This window comes from Bombina bombina, chromosome 2, assembly GCF_027579735.1.
Source record: "Bombina bombina isolate aBomBom1 chromosome 2, aBomBom1.pri, whole genome shotgun sequence".
In the NCBI taxonomy this organism is placed as follows: Eukaryota; Metazoa; Chordata; class Amphibia; order Anura; family Bombinatoridae; genus Bombina; species Bombina bombina.
The window spans coordinates 1,126,329,125-1,126,342,602 of NC_069500.1; positions in this window are offsets into that span (position 1 = coordinate 1,126,329,125).

Below are 13,478 nucleotides of genomic sequence, written 5' to 3' on the forward strand. Positions count from 1 at the left end.
TGTATGGATTTATGTATGTATTTATTATTTGACAAATTGCTCAAAATGATGTTGATTGTTGATAATTATCACCATGACTACAGCGTCACATTTTGGCGCAATTTTCAAACTTAGGGGGAGGGGCTAAAGGGTATTTGAGATCACTTTGTTTGTTTAACTATGTATGGTCTGAGGAAGGGGTCTTTGAATCCAGAATCTTCACTATGATATAACAAAATAAATCAATGTTTTTTTCACAAATCCAGTGAGTGCAGTCTACGTGTTTTACTATTGAAATTTAATCATGACTACGCATCCTGGTCATTGACTACCTGGCAGTGAGAGTGCAGATATTTGTGGGATATATATATATATATATATATATATATATATATATATATACATACAAAAGATAAAAAGAAGAATTGGCTCCTTAGTAGAGGAAGAGCCACACAAGGCTACCCACCCCTCCACAGGGCAATCCAGTATACACTTATCTGGCACAAACCTAGAAGGAAACAATTAATCAAATATAAGTCTTCCAAACTCGATATTAAATCTTCCTAGAAACAGATTTATGAGCCTGTAACATAGTATTAATCACTGAGTCAGAGAAACCTCTATGACTAAGCACTAGCGTTCAATTTCCAGACCTTCAAATTTAATGATTTGAGATCCTGATAGAAAAACGGACCTTGAGACAGAAGGTCTAGCCTTAATGGAAGTGGCCAAAGATGATAGCTGCACATCCGAACAAGATCCGCATACAAAAACCTGTAAGGCCATGCTGGAGCTACCAGCAACACAAACGATTGTTCCATGATGATTTTGGAAATCACTTTTGGAAGAAGATCTAGAGGTGGGAAGATATAAGCAGGTTGGTAACACCAAGGAACGGCTAACGCATCCACTGCTTCTGCCTGAGGATCCCTGGACCTGGACAGGTACCTGGGAAGTTTCTTGCTTAGATGGGAAGCCATCAGATCTATTTCTGGAAGACCCCACATCTGAACAATCTGAGAAAACACATCTGGATGGAGCGACCACTCCCCCGATGTAAAGTCTAACGGCTGAGATAATCCAATTCCCAATTGTCTATACGTAGGATATGAACCGCGGAAATTAGACAGGAGCTGGATTACATCCAAGCAAGTATCGAGATACTTCTTTCATAGCTTGGAGAATGTAAGTCCCACCCTGATGATTGACATATGCCACAGTTGTGATATTGTCTGTCTGAAAACAAATGAACGGTTCTCTCTTCAACAGAGGCCATACCGGAAGAGCCCTGAAGAGAGCACAGAGTTTTAAAATATTGATTGGTAACCTCACCTCTTGAGGTTTCCAAACCCTTGTGCTGTCTGAAATCCCCAGACAGCTCCCCAACCTGAAAGACTTGCATTTGTTGTGATCACAGTCCAGGTTGGATGAACAAAAGAGGCCCCTTGAATTATACGATGGTGATCTAAACACCAATTCAGAGAGAGTCGAACCTTGGGAAATAAGGATATTAATTGTAATATCTTTGTATAATCCCTGCACCATTGGCTCAGCATACAAAGCTGGAGAGGTCTCATATGAAAATGAGCAAAGGAGATTGCGTCCAATGCTGCAGTCATGAGACCTAAAACTTTTATGCACATAGCCACTGAAGGGAATGACTGAGACTGAAGGTTCCCGACAAGCTGAAACCAATTTTAAACGTCTCTTGTCTGTTAGAGACAGAGTCATGAACACTGAATCTATCTGGAAACCTAAAAAGGTGACCCTTGTCTGAGGAATCAAAGAACTTTTTTGGTAAATTGATCCTCCAACCATGTCTCTGAAGAAACAACACTAGTTGATTCGTGTGAGATTCTGCAGAATGTAAAGACTTAGCTAGTACCAAAATATCATCCAAATAAGGAAATACTGCAATATCCTGTTCCCTGATTACAGAGAGTAGGGCACCGAGAACCTTCGAAAAGATTCTTGGAGCTGTCGCTAGGCCAAACGGAAGAGCTACAAGTTGGTAATGCTTGTCTAGAAAAGAAAATCTCAGAAACTGATAATGGTCTGGATGAATTGGAATATGAAGAAAAGCTTCCTGTAAGTCTATTGTGGATATAATGCCCTTGCAGAACAAAAGGCAGAATAGTCCTTATAGTCACCATTTTGAAAGTTGGCACTCTTACATAACGATTCAAAATTTTCAGATCCAGAACTGCCCTGAAATAATTTTCTTTCTTTGGGACAATGAATAGATTTGAACAAAACCCCAGACCCTGTTCCTGAAATGGCACTGGTATATTACCCCTGAAAGCTCCAAGTCTGAAACACACTTCATAAAAGCTTGAGCCTTTACTGGATTTGCTGGGACGCATGACAGAAAATACCTTCTGACAGGAGGTCTTACTCTGAATCTTATTTGGTACACTTGAGAGACAATACTCTGAATCCAATGATTTTGGACAGAATCTGCCCAAATGTTTTGGAAGAATCTCAATCTGTCCCCTACCAGCTGAGCTGGAATGAGGGCTGCACCTTCATGCAGACTTGGGGCCTGGCTTTGATTTCTTAAATGGTTTGGATTTATTCCAACTTGAAGAAGGTTTCCAATTGGAACCAGATTCTTTGGGAGAAGGATTAGGTTTCTGTTCCTTAATTTGTCTAAAGGAACGAATGAGGTTAGGGGCTTTAAATTTACCCTTAGATTTTTTATCCTGAGACAAAGAAAACTCCATTCCTCCCAATGACAGTTGAAATAATTGAATCCAACTGAGAACCAAATAACTTATTACCTTGGAAAGAAAGAAGATAGTAATCTAGACTTAGATACCATGTCAGCATTCCAATATTTAAGCCACAAAGCTCTTCTAGCTAAAATAGCTAAAGACATAGATTTAACATCAATTTTGATGATATAAAAAATGGCATCACAAATAAAATGATTAGCATGTTGAAGCAAGCGAACAATGCTAGAAAAATCAGGATTCTTTTCTAATGCGCTAAACTTTCCAACCAAAAAGTTGATGCAGCTGCAACATCAGCCATAGAAATGGCAGGCCTGAGGAGATGACCAGAATATAAATAAGCTTTCCTTAGATAAGATTCAAGTTTCATATCTAAAGGGTCTTTAAAAGAAGTACTATCTCTTCCATAGGAATAGTAGTAGGTTTAGTAAGAGTAGAAATAGCCCCATCAACTTTGGGGATCTTTTCCCAAAACTCCAATCTAACTGCTGGCAAAGACAATTTTTTAAACCTTAAAGAAGGAATAAAAGAAGAACCAGGCCTATTCCATTCCTTAGAAATCATATCAGAAATAGCATCAGGAACTGGAAAAACACAGGGGGTTTATAAACATAATTTAAACGTTTATTAGTTTTAATATCAAGAGGACTAGTTTCCTCAATATCCAATGTAATCAACAATTCTTTTAACAAGGAATGAATATACTCAATTTTAAATAAATAAGTAGATTTGTCAGTGTCAATATCTGAAGAAGGATCTTCTAAATCAGATAGATCCTCGTCAGAGGAGGATAATTCAGTATGTTGTCGGTCATTTGAAATTTCATCAATTTTATGAGAAGTTTTAAAAGACCTTTTACGTTTATTAGAAGGCAGGATGGCAGACAAAGCCTTCTGAATCGCATCAGCAATAAAATCTTTTAATTTTACAGGTATATCTTGTACATTAGATGTTGAAGGAACAACAGGCATAGTACTATTACTGATGAACACATTCTCTGCATGTAAAATCTTATCATGACAACTATTACATACCACAGCTGGAGATATAATCTCCACAAATTTACAACAAATGCACTTAGCTTTGGTAGAACTGTTGTCAGGCAGCATGGTTCCAAAAATGGTTTCTGAGACAGGATCAGATTGAGACATCTTGCAAATGTAAGAGAAAAAAAACAACATATAAAGCAAAATGATCAATTTCCTTATATGGCAGTTTCAGGAATGGGAAAAAAAAGCAAACAGCATAGCCCTCTAACATAGAAAAAGGCAAGAGGCACCTAGGAATTGGGTTTTAAATAATGAAATTATTTGGTGCCAAGTATGACGCACAACGTAACTGAAATTTTTTTGGCACTAACAAAACCCAGAAATTACACACTCACGCCACTGACGACACAACCTTGAGCAAGGAACTTAGCGTCAACTAAGACGCCAGAAATGACGAATTTGCATCATCGGACGTAACTTTGCGGCAAAAATATTTTTGTGCCAAAAATTACGCAATAAACTTAGGCATTTTGTGCCCTTGCGAGCCTAATTTTGCCCACAAAATTTAATGAGAAAACAGTCAATAGAAAAGACTATACTCCAGGTATGAAAAAAATATTTTCCTAAATATGCTTTTCCCAAATATGAAACTGACAGTCTGCAAAAGGAAATATACTGTACATAAACCTTACTCATGGCAAATATAAGTAAAATATATATATATATATATATATATATATATTTAGAACTTTAGAATAATACATAAAGTGCCAAACCATAGCTGAGAGTGTCTTAAGTAATGAAAACATACTTACCAAAAGACACCCATCCACATATAGCAGATAGCCAAATCAGTAGAGGTAATAGACTATGAGAGTATAGCATCAATCTGAATAAGGGAGGTAGGAGATGAATCTCTATGACCGATAACAGAGAACCTATGAAATAGATCTCCTGTGAGGAAAACCATTACATTTAATAGGTGATACTCCCTTCACAACCCTCTGAAATTCGCTGTACTCTGAGAGGAATCGGGCTTCAAAATGCTGAGAAGCCCATATCAACGTAGAATCTAAGCACAAATTTACTTCACCACCTCCATAGGAGGCAAAGTTTGTAAAACTGAATTGTGGGTGTGGTGAGCGGTGTATTTGTAGGCATTTTGAGGTTTGGGAAACTTTGCCCCTCCTGGTAGGATTGTATATCCCATACGTCACTAGCTCATGGACTCTTGCCAATTACATGAAAGAAATAATATTTTTCTATTACTTTCCAGATGTAACCTCTGTCACAATTACAAAAAAACAGGATAAAAGCACACAACGTTGTCTTGATGATAACTTCAAAGTTAAATAGCAAAAATTAGGGCAACATTGGACATGTTAACAGAACAAGTAGAATTTCTGTGATTTGAATTACTGCTATGTATTCTCTTAAGTTAAATTTTGTGAATATTTTTTTTGTTTAACGTTTCACAATGGATAAATATACTTTCATCTGGAAAATAAAAATGGTATTCTAGTTAAAGAAATGTTTTTCATTCTAAATAAATAAAGATTAAAACAAATACAATTTTTTTTCTTTTTAAAACAAAAATGAATTTCCCTACAAGAGTTCTCATCATCTATTGTAAAAGATTAGAAATAAAAATAAAAACAAATGTTAATATGAATACTTAAAATGTATTAAAAAATAAATTTTTGGTCAGTAGCATATTTTATTTTGTCACCAAAATATCTCAAAATTATGACAGAATATGCAGGTTAAAACAACATTTTTAAAAAAAAATGTTTTTAGTCCTTTGCAAAGCATGAACTTACTTAGGTAATCTATGTTTGTGTATATGTCTATGTATACTCATTTCTTTATTTTTGTAGGAATTCAATATACATAAGAATACTTTAACCAAAAAATAAATAAATAATTATCTAGGCAAAATGCTTGTCAAACAGCCTTCCCAGATCTGCTGCAAATACATTAACAGAAATTCTAGAATTTGTACGTGTTTGAAAAATATATATTATTTTTATTATAACAAACATTTACATATATTTTTTTGCAATGCAATGAAATTTTTTAGAATCATAAACAAAAACAATAGGTAATACTTAGTAATAACATTAGTCAATTGACGTAAAAAAAGACACTTTTTTATTTTCAAAATCAGACACTTCATTATCATATGTATTATACACAGGTAGTCACATTCAACAAATTCAGATGTAATAAATTACAATGCAATCTCGACAAAGGGATTAGAGTATATAGTATTGAATACAAACAAAAGGGACATGAAAACAAACATTTTAATTTCTTGATTCACTTAGAGCAAACAATTATTAGCGTCTTTCTAATTTATTTATATTATCTATTCTCAATAGTTCTCTTGGTATCCTTTGTTGAAAAGTTTTATAAGTTAGGATAGGGAGCTGGTAGCTATCACATGGATGTTGGCTGCACATATATGTCCATTTTGAATGGATTACTGAAGTGTTCAACTATTGTCAAGCATTGTGCTGCACTTCCTTCAACAAACAATAAAAAGTATTTAAATGAAAAATGATAATACAAGTTAATTGGAAAGGTAATTTGAAAAACAGATTCTATATTTGAAGCATTAAATTAAAATTGTGGTTACAATATCACTTTACTGCATTAGATACATGTAATATTTTAAGATAATCGTTTATTTGATGCTTGGAAATACATTTTAAATGGTTAATAGTTTTAATAAGTATGGATTTACACATGTGAAATTGAAGTTTCTTTATAAAATGATTTACAAACACATCAATGGTGTGTTACCTGCACCTCTTCCAACACTAGTATCTGGAGTGTTGGTCTGGATGTCTTGTAGGGTATTAGCTGAGGAGGGACTTTGACTCACTGTGGAGATTGACCTGATGAATTGCTCATGTGTGCTACTGGTGGAAGCTGGGAAGCTGATGCAGATGAACCAGCCCATTGAGAAGTTTGTCTTTCTTCAATATTCCTTCCAGGTTGTGGTGGTGCTGTAATTGTAAAATAACATTGAATAATTACAAATAATAACATCATATAGGCAGCAAAGCTATGTGATCCCTAAAAAAACAAACAAAAAAAATGAAGACTCCAATGATGAAATATTTAACTTAAATAGTATCTCCTTAGAAAAAAAAATGTGCCCCATGTTTAACAGGCTATTTCATAAACCAAAAAAAGTTGTTTTTGAACGTGGGATAAGTTTTGCCTATTTCATATATGCTTTTAAGCATACATTATTTTATTTTTTTAAATCAGGTAATACTAACATCCAATATTAGATTGTACTCTACAGTTGATATGTTTTTATTAATTACAAATAGTCTCTCAAATACAGTAAAAAGACATTAATAAAAATAGCAATTTAAATATTTTCTAATATTTGTTGCAAAAGTTATGTTAAAAGGACAGTAAAGTCATAATTATTATTATTATTTGTAGATTCCGCTGTGCTATAAACAAAGGGGGAGTACAACAAAACAAATATAGGGATCAAATGGGTAGAGGGCCCTGTCAAGAGTCACACTGTTGTAGTCAGCTCTTAAGAAGGTGATCTACAAACAGCTGGACTCTTAGGCTTACATGCTAAGGGGGTTCAGGGGATAGCAATGGAGGAGTGGAACTGGAAGTAAGATTAGCATAGGTTGTAAGCATTCCTGAACAGTAGAGTCTTTAGGGAGCACTTGAAGCTTTTAAAACTAGAAGAGAGTCTTGTGGAGCGAGGCAGAGAGTTCCATAAGATGGGAGACAGTCTGGAGAAGTCCGGTAAATGGGAGTGCGATGAGGTAACCAGAGAGGAGGAGAGTAGGAGGTCTTGAGCAGAGCGAAGGGGACGGGAGGGAGAGTATCTGGAGACAAGGTCTGAGATATAGGGGGAGCAGTGCAGTTGAGGGCTTTGTATGTCAGAGTGACAATTTTGTGTTTGATCCTAGAGGCAAGAGGAAGCCAGTGAAGGGATTGGCAGAGAGGTGCAGCAGATGAAGAGAGATGTGTAAGGAAGATGAGTCTTGCAGAGGCATATATTATGGATTGTAAAGGAGCTAGGCGGCAGGTGGGGAGACCAGAGAGGACAGAGTTGTAGTAATCGAGGCGGGAAAGAATAAGAGAGTGGATTAAAATCTTAGTTGTGTCTTGTGTAAGAAAGTGTCGAATTTTCAAGATGTTTTTAAGGTGAAAGTGGCAGGCTTTAGCCAAGGACTGAATGTGAGGAGTGAAAGAAAGATCTGAGTCAAATGTGACCCCTGAGACATCAGGTATGCGGGGTAGGGGTAATGATGGAGTTGTCAACAGTTATAGAGAGATTGGGGGTGGAGATTTTGGAAGAAGGGGGGGAAATGAGGAGCTCAGTGACACGGTTTAGCAAGGAAGGAGATAGGTCTGGTGTAGAGAAGTAGATTTGGGTGTCGTCGGCATACAAATGATATTGGAAACCGTGGGACTTTATTAGGGAACCTAGTGCTGATGTGTAGATTGAGAAGAGAAGGGGACAGCGAATCATGTCAGCCCGGCATTTAATAAATCTACCCCGTAGTCTTAAGACTCTATAATCATATTGACTAGAACCATGTTCTGCTGGTGAGAAAAGTGGGGGTTCTTGGATTTTGAAGGTTGTGATTCAGCTCCAGATTAAGCCATGATCAATAACAATTGATTTAAAAAAATTGCGCTGCAACAGAACTTTGTAAAAAGTAGATATATGTATCTGCCAAAAGTGTCCTTTTTATGTAATTTATATAAGCTGTGTTCTCTTCTCACGACCATTATAACATCTGTGGCACCTTGAAGGTCATGTGGCCTGCAAGGTGCAACATATGTTATAATAGTTACGGGAAGAGAACTCAGCTTATATAAATTATATAAAAAGGACAACATTTGGGCAGATAGCCTAAATTTGGCTAAATACTTCTCCAGACATATTATAGTACATTTCATTATTCATGACGAGCAAGACTACAAATCTATCAATCATCCACACTTGCTCATGGTGGACACAACATTTTTCAAGGTGTTTTTAAGTACATGGGATAGCGGACATAATTTTGGTCACTGTGAGTTAAAGCAAGTTTATCTGCATGTTGACTGGAGAAGAAATTGACACTTTAGTACATGGAGACCTTAGACAATAATTTAGTGAACATACCAGGTTGATCAATAGATACATTTGTAAATTGAAAGTGATGAAGATATTTGTTTCTACTAGCTGTTAGTTGGAAAACTGGAATGTAAATGAGTCCTAAGTATTTTAAACCTTTGACAAATATATATGAAACAGAGAGAGCAATTGGTATATAGCCAATTTCTAAAGAATCACAAAAGCCACATTAGAGCTGCAAAGATGTATTTGTGTTTATTATTTGTTTTGTTTGAGTGTTCTTTAAATTCCATCATCTATATTCAAAACACATTCATTTAAACATTTTAATAAGCAGAATATCCACCATTCTCTAAAGGGGCAGTGATCCGGTGTTTACAGTCTCACAAATAAGGAGGCACCTTTAAAAATGTTCCAAAAGTTTAGCTCTTAGTGCACCTGCATGCTCCAAATACATCACAGGGTTAAATGGTGCTGAGATAGAATACGGCAAGAAGTAGAATCATTATAGGCTCACTAGAAGGTTACCTCCATGTGGCAAATCCCGGATACATGGCAATCCTATAGGTGCTGTAAATGTAGGCAGTGTTTACTTCCACACGCTATGCTGTATGATAGGTCATCGTTCCTGCCACAATGTAAATGATTCACCTGCGTGCCTTTAAGCTGTATGGCTTTGTCCACACTGAGTGCTGTTGTGCCTTACTAGTGTAGTCCCATTATATCTCAGCCACTCCTTGCTTCTGTAAAGTTGTAGAGGATAATCATTGCTTGTATCTTTATGTACATAGCACAGTCACCATGCTGGTCGATAGAAACGTGCTTGCCACTAAAGGGTTGGGCAGGGCTTTGTCAGATGCTGGGTATTGAAGCCAACTATTCCATTCTAGTTACTGATATCTCTGTCACAGAAAATTTAAAGTGATATATTATTAAAAAACTGAGTGACTAGACTGCAATTTAAATAATCGAAACAATACATCACAGTATTCCACATTACATCGATATTATAATAAGTTTATATATCAGCATGGTTTCTTTGTTACTTTTTCAAACAGGCATATTTATATATCAACCAACAAGGTTAGAATACATTTTATGCTGCTATAATTATCTCTACTTGTAACAAAGTATCCTGCAAAATGAACAATATTTATTAAAAGAAACATGCATATTCAATTTTCTTATTCAAACCCCTAGGTGTTAGATTTTGCAATTTATATATCCACTTGGTTTTATGTTGAAGAAGAAACCTATCAAGATTACCAGCTCTACTCTTGTTCTTCAAATGTTCAATACCTATTACTTTGCGGCATGCGTTACTTGCATCATGGCACTAAAGGAAATGTTTAGCTACAGAGCTTTCAACATTCTTATTTTTTATGTCATACCTATGTTCTCTCACCCTTTCTTTTAGTTCTCTACTTGTTTTTCCTAAATATACATATATACATATAGGTGATAGGATTTATATAACACTCAAAGCAAATAATTAACATAAATTAATATTTGCATCTCTAGTACGTTTTTTTGTCATTTCAAAACTTTTTCCACCTTTAATGTGACTTATAAACTGTACAACTCAATTGAAAAACAAACTGAAATATTTTAGGTGGAGGTAGGTAAAAATAATAATAAAAAAATAATATGGTTGCATAAGTGTTGTATAATTGGGGTGTAGCTGTGTTCAGAATTAAGCAATCACATTCAAAATCATCCTAAATAGGAGTACACACCTGCCATCATATAAAGTGCCTCTGATTTACCCCAAATAAAGGTCAGCTGTTCTAGTAGGTCTTTCCTGATATTTTCTTAGTCGCATCCTACAGCAAAACCCATGGTCTGCAGAGAGCTTCCAAAGCATCAGAGGGATCTCATTGTAAAAAAGGTATCAGTCAGGAGAAGGGTACAAAAGAATTTCCAAGGAATTAGATATACCATGGAACACAGTGAAGACAGTAATCATCAAGTGGAGAAAATATGGCGCAACAGTGACATTACCAAGAACTGGACGTCCCTCCAAAATTGATGAAAAGACGAGAAGAAAACTGGTCTGGGGGGCTGCCAAGAGGCCTACAGCAACATTAAAGGAGCTGCAGGAATATCTGGCAAGTACTGGCTGTGTGGGACATGTGTCAACAATCTCCCGTATTCTTTGTATGTTTGGGCTACGGGGTAGAATGGCAAGATGGAAGTCTTTTCTTATGAAGAAAAACATCCAAGCCCGGCTAAATCTGAAGTCTCCCAAAAGCATGTGGGAAAAGTGGTTATGGTCTGATGAAACCAAAGGTTAAACGTTTTGGCCATAATTCCAGAAGATATGTTTGACACAAAAACAACACTGGACATCAACAAAAGAACAACATACCCACAGTGAAGCATGGTGGTGGCAGCATCGTGCTTTGGGGCTGTTTTTCTTCAGCTGGAACTGAGGCCTTAGTCAAGGTAGAGGGAATTATGAAAAGTTCCAAATACCAGTCAATTTTGGCACAAAACCTTCAGGCTTCTGCTAGAAAGCCGAACATGAAGAGGAACTTCATTTTTCAGCATGACAACTACCCAAAGCATACATCCAAATCAACAAAGGAATGGCTTCACCAGAAGAAGATTAAAGTTTTGGAATGGCCCTGCCAGAGCCCAGACCTCAATCCGATCGAAAATCTGTGGGGTTATCTGATGAAGGCTGTGCACAGGAGATGCCCTCGCAATCTGACAGATTTGAAGTGGTTTTGCAAAGAAGAGTGGGCAAAGTCAAGATGTGCCATGCTGATACACTCATACCCAAAAAGAGTGATGTAATAAAATCAAAAGGTGCTTCAACAAAGTATTAGTTTAAGGGTGCGCACACTTATGCAACCATATTATTTTATTATTTGATTTTTACTTCCCTCCACCTAAAAGATTTCAGTTTGTTTTTTAATTGAGTTGTACAGTTTATAGGTCAAAGGTTGAAAAAGTTGGGAAATGATTTTATCTTTGTCTAATCACAGAAACCTAACATTTTAACAGGGGTGTGTAGATATTTTTTATTGACTGTATAAATATATATATATATATATATATATATAAATATATATATATATATATATATATATATATATATATTCTGTTAATTCGTGCACATGCTCAGTAGGAGCTGATGACTCTAAAAGTGTAGATAATCGGGAAAGTTTAATTTAGACTTGAGTTTCCCTTTAATAATAGTCAAGCTTCTTGAATTATATAAAAATGTGTACTGCATAATATTCATTACTATGTGTTACTTATTTTTAACAATAAACAGTGTTAGATTATTAGTTTTACTTAATATATATATATATATATATATATATATATATATATATATATATATATATATAAATACATGGACTCTCACACCTTAGTTTACATATATATATATAGTGATATTTCACTATTCTGTAAGATCAGCAAGATGAGATCTTTGAATGAATATACTTAGAATGGTGTATTTACATTTTTGAACATAAATGTCTCCCAACCTATTTAGATATGACAAATTCATCTTTGATCTTAAAATGCTTAAAATACATAAATGCTTAACATAAAGAAATACAGATATAAATAATATACACCATATTACCAGTTTTGCGTTATGAGTGGCTCGCTAATAACTTGCAAGCTATTTTGACCGTGCACCTTTAATAGCGCTGCTATTAAAGGTTTGCAAAAACCCGGCGTTTGCGGGTGATATGGCTGCGTTGAGCTCCAAACCGCACACAAATAACAGCGCTGCTTTGAGCTGCTTTGATGTGCTCATGCACGATTTCGCCATAGACATCAATGGGGAGAGCCGGCTAAAAAAAAGCCTAACACCTGCAATGACGGAGCGTAAAGCTCTATAACGCAGCCCCATTGATGTCTATGGGGAAATAAAATGTATGTTTACACCTAACACCCTCACATAAACCCCGAGTCTAAACACCCCTAATCTGCCACCCCCGACATTGCCAACACCTACATTACACTTATTAACCCCTAATCTGCCACCCCAAATGACGCCGCCACCTACACAAATTTATTAACCCCTAATCTGCCAACCCTAACGTCGCCGCCGCCACTATACTAGTTATTAACCCATAAACCTCTGGCCTCCCACATCACTAAACTAAATAAATATATTAACCCCTAAACCTAACCCTAAGTCTAACCCTAACCCTAACATCCCTAACGTTAATATAATTAAAATAAATCTAAATAAAACTTACTATTATTACCTAAATAATACCTATTTAAGACTAAATACTTACCTGTAAAATAAACCCCAAGCTAGCTACAATATAACTAAATAGTTACATTGTAGCTTTCTTAGGTTTTATTTTTATTTCACAGCTAAGTTTGTATTTATTTTAACTAGGTAGACTAGTTAGTAAATAGTTATTAACTATTTACTAGCTACCTAGTTAAAATAAATATAAATTTACCTGTAAAATAAAACCTAACCTGAGTAACACTAACACCTAACATTACAATAAAATAAATTAATTAAATTTAAAAAATACTAATAAATACTTATCTAAATTGCAAAAAATAATAAACACTAAATAACACAAAATAAAAAAATAAATTATCAAACATTAAAACAAATTATTCCTTATCTAATAGCCCTATCAAAATAAAAAAGCCCCCCCCCCCCAAAATAATAAA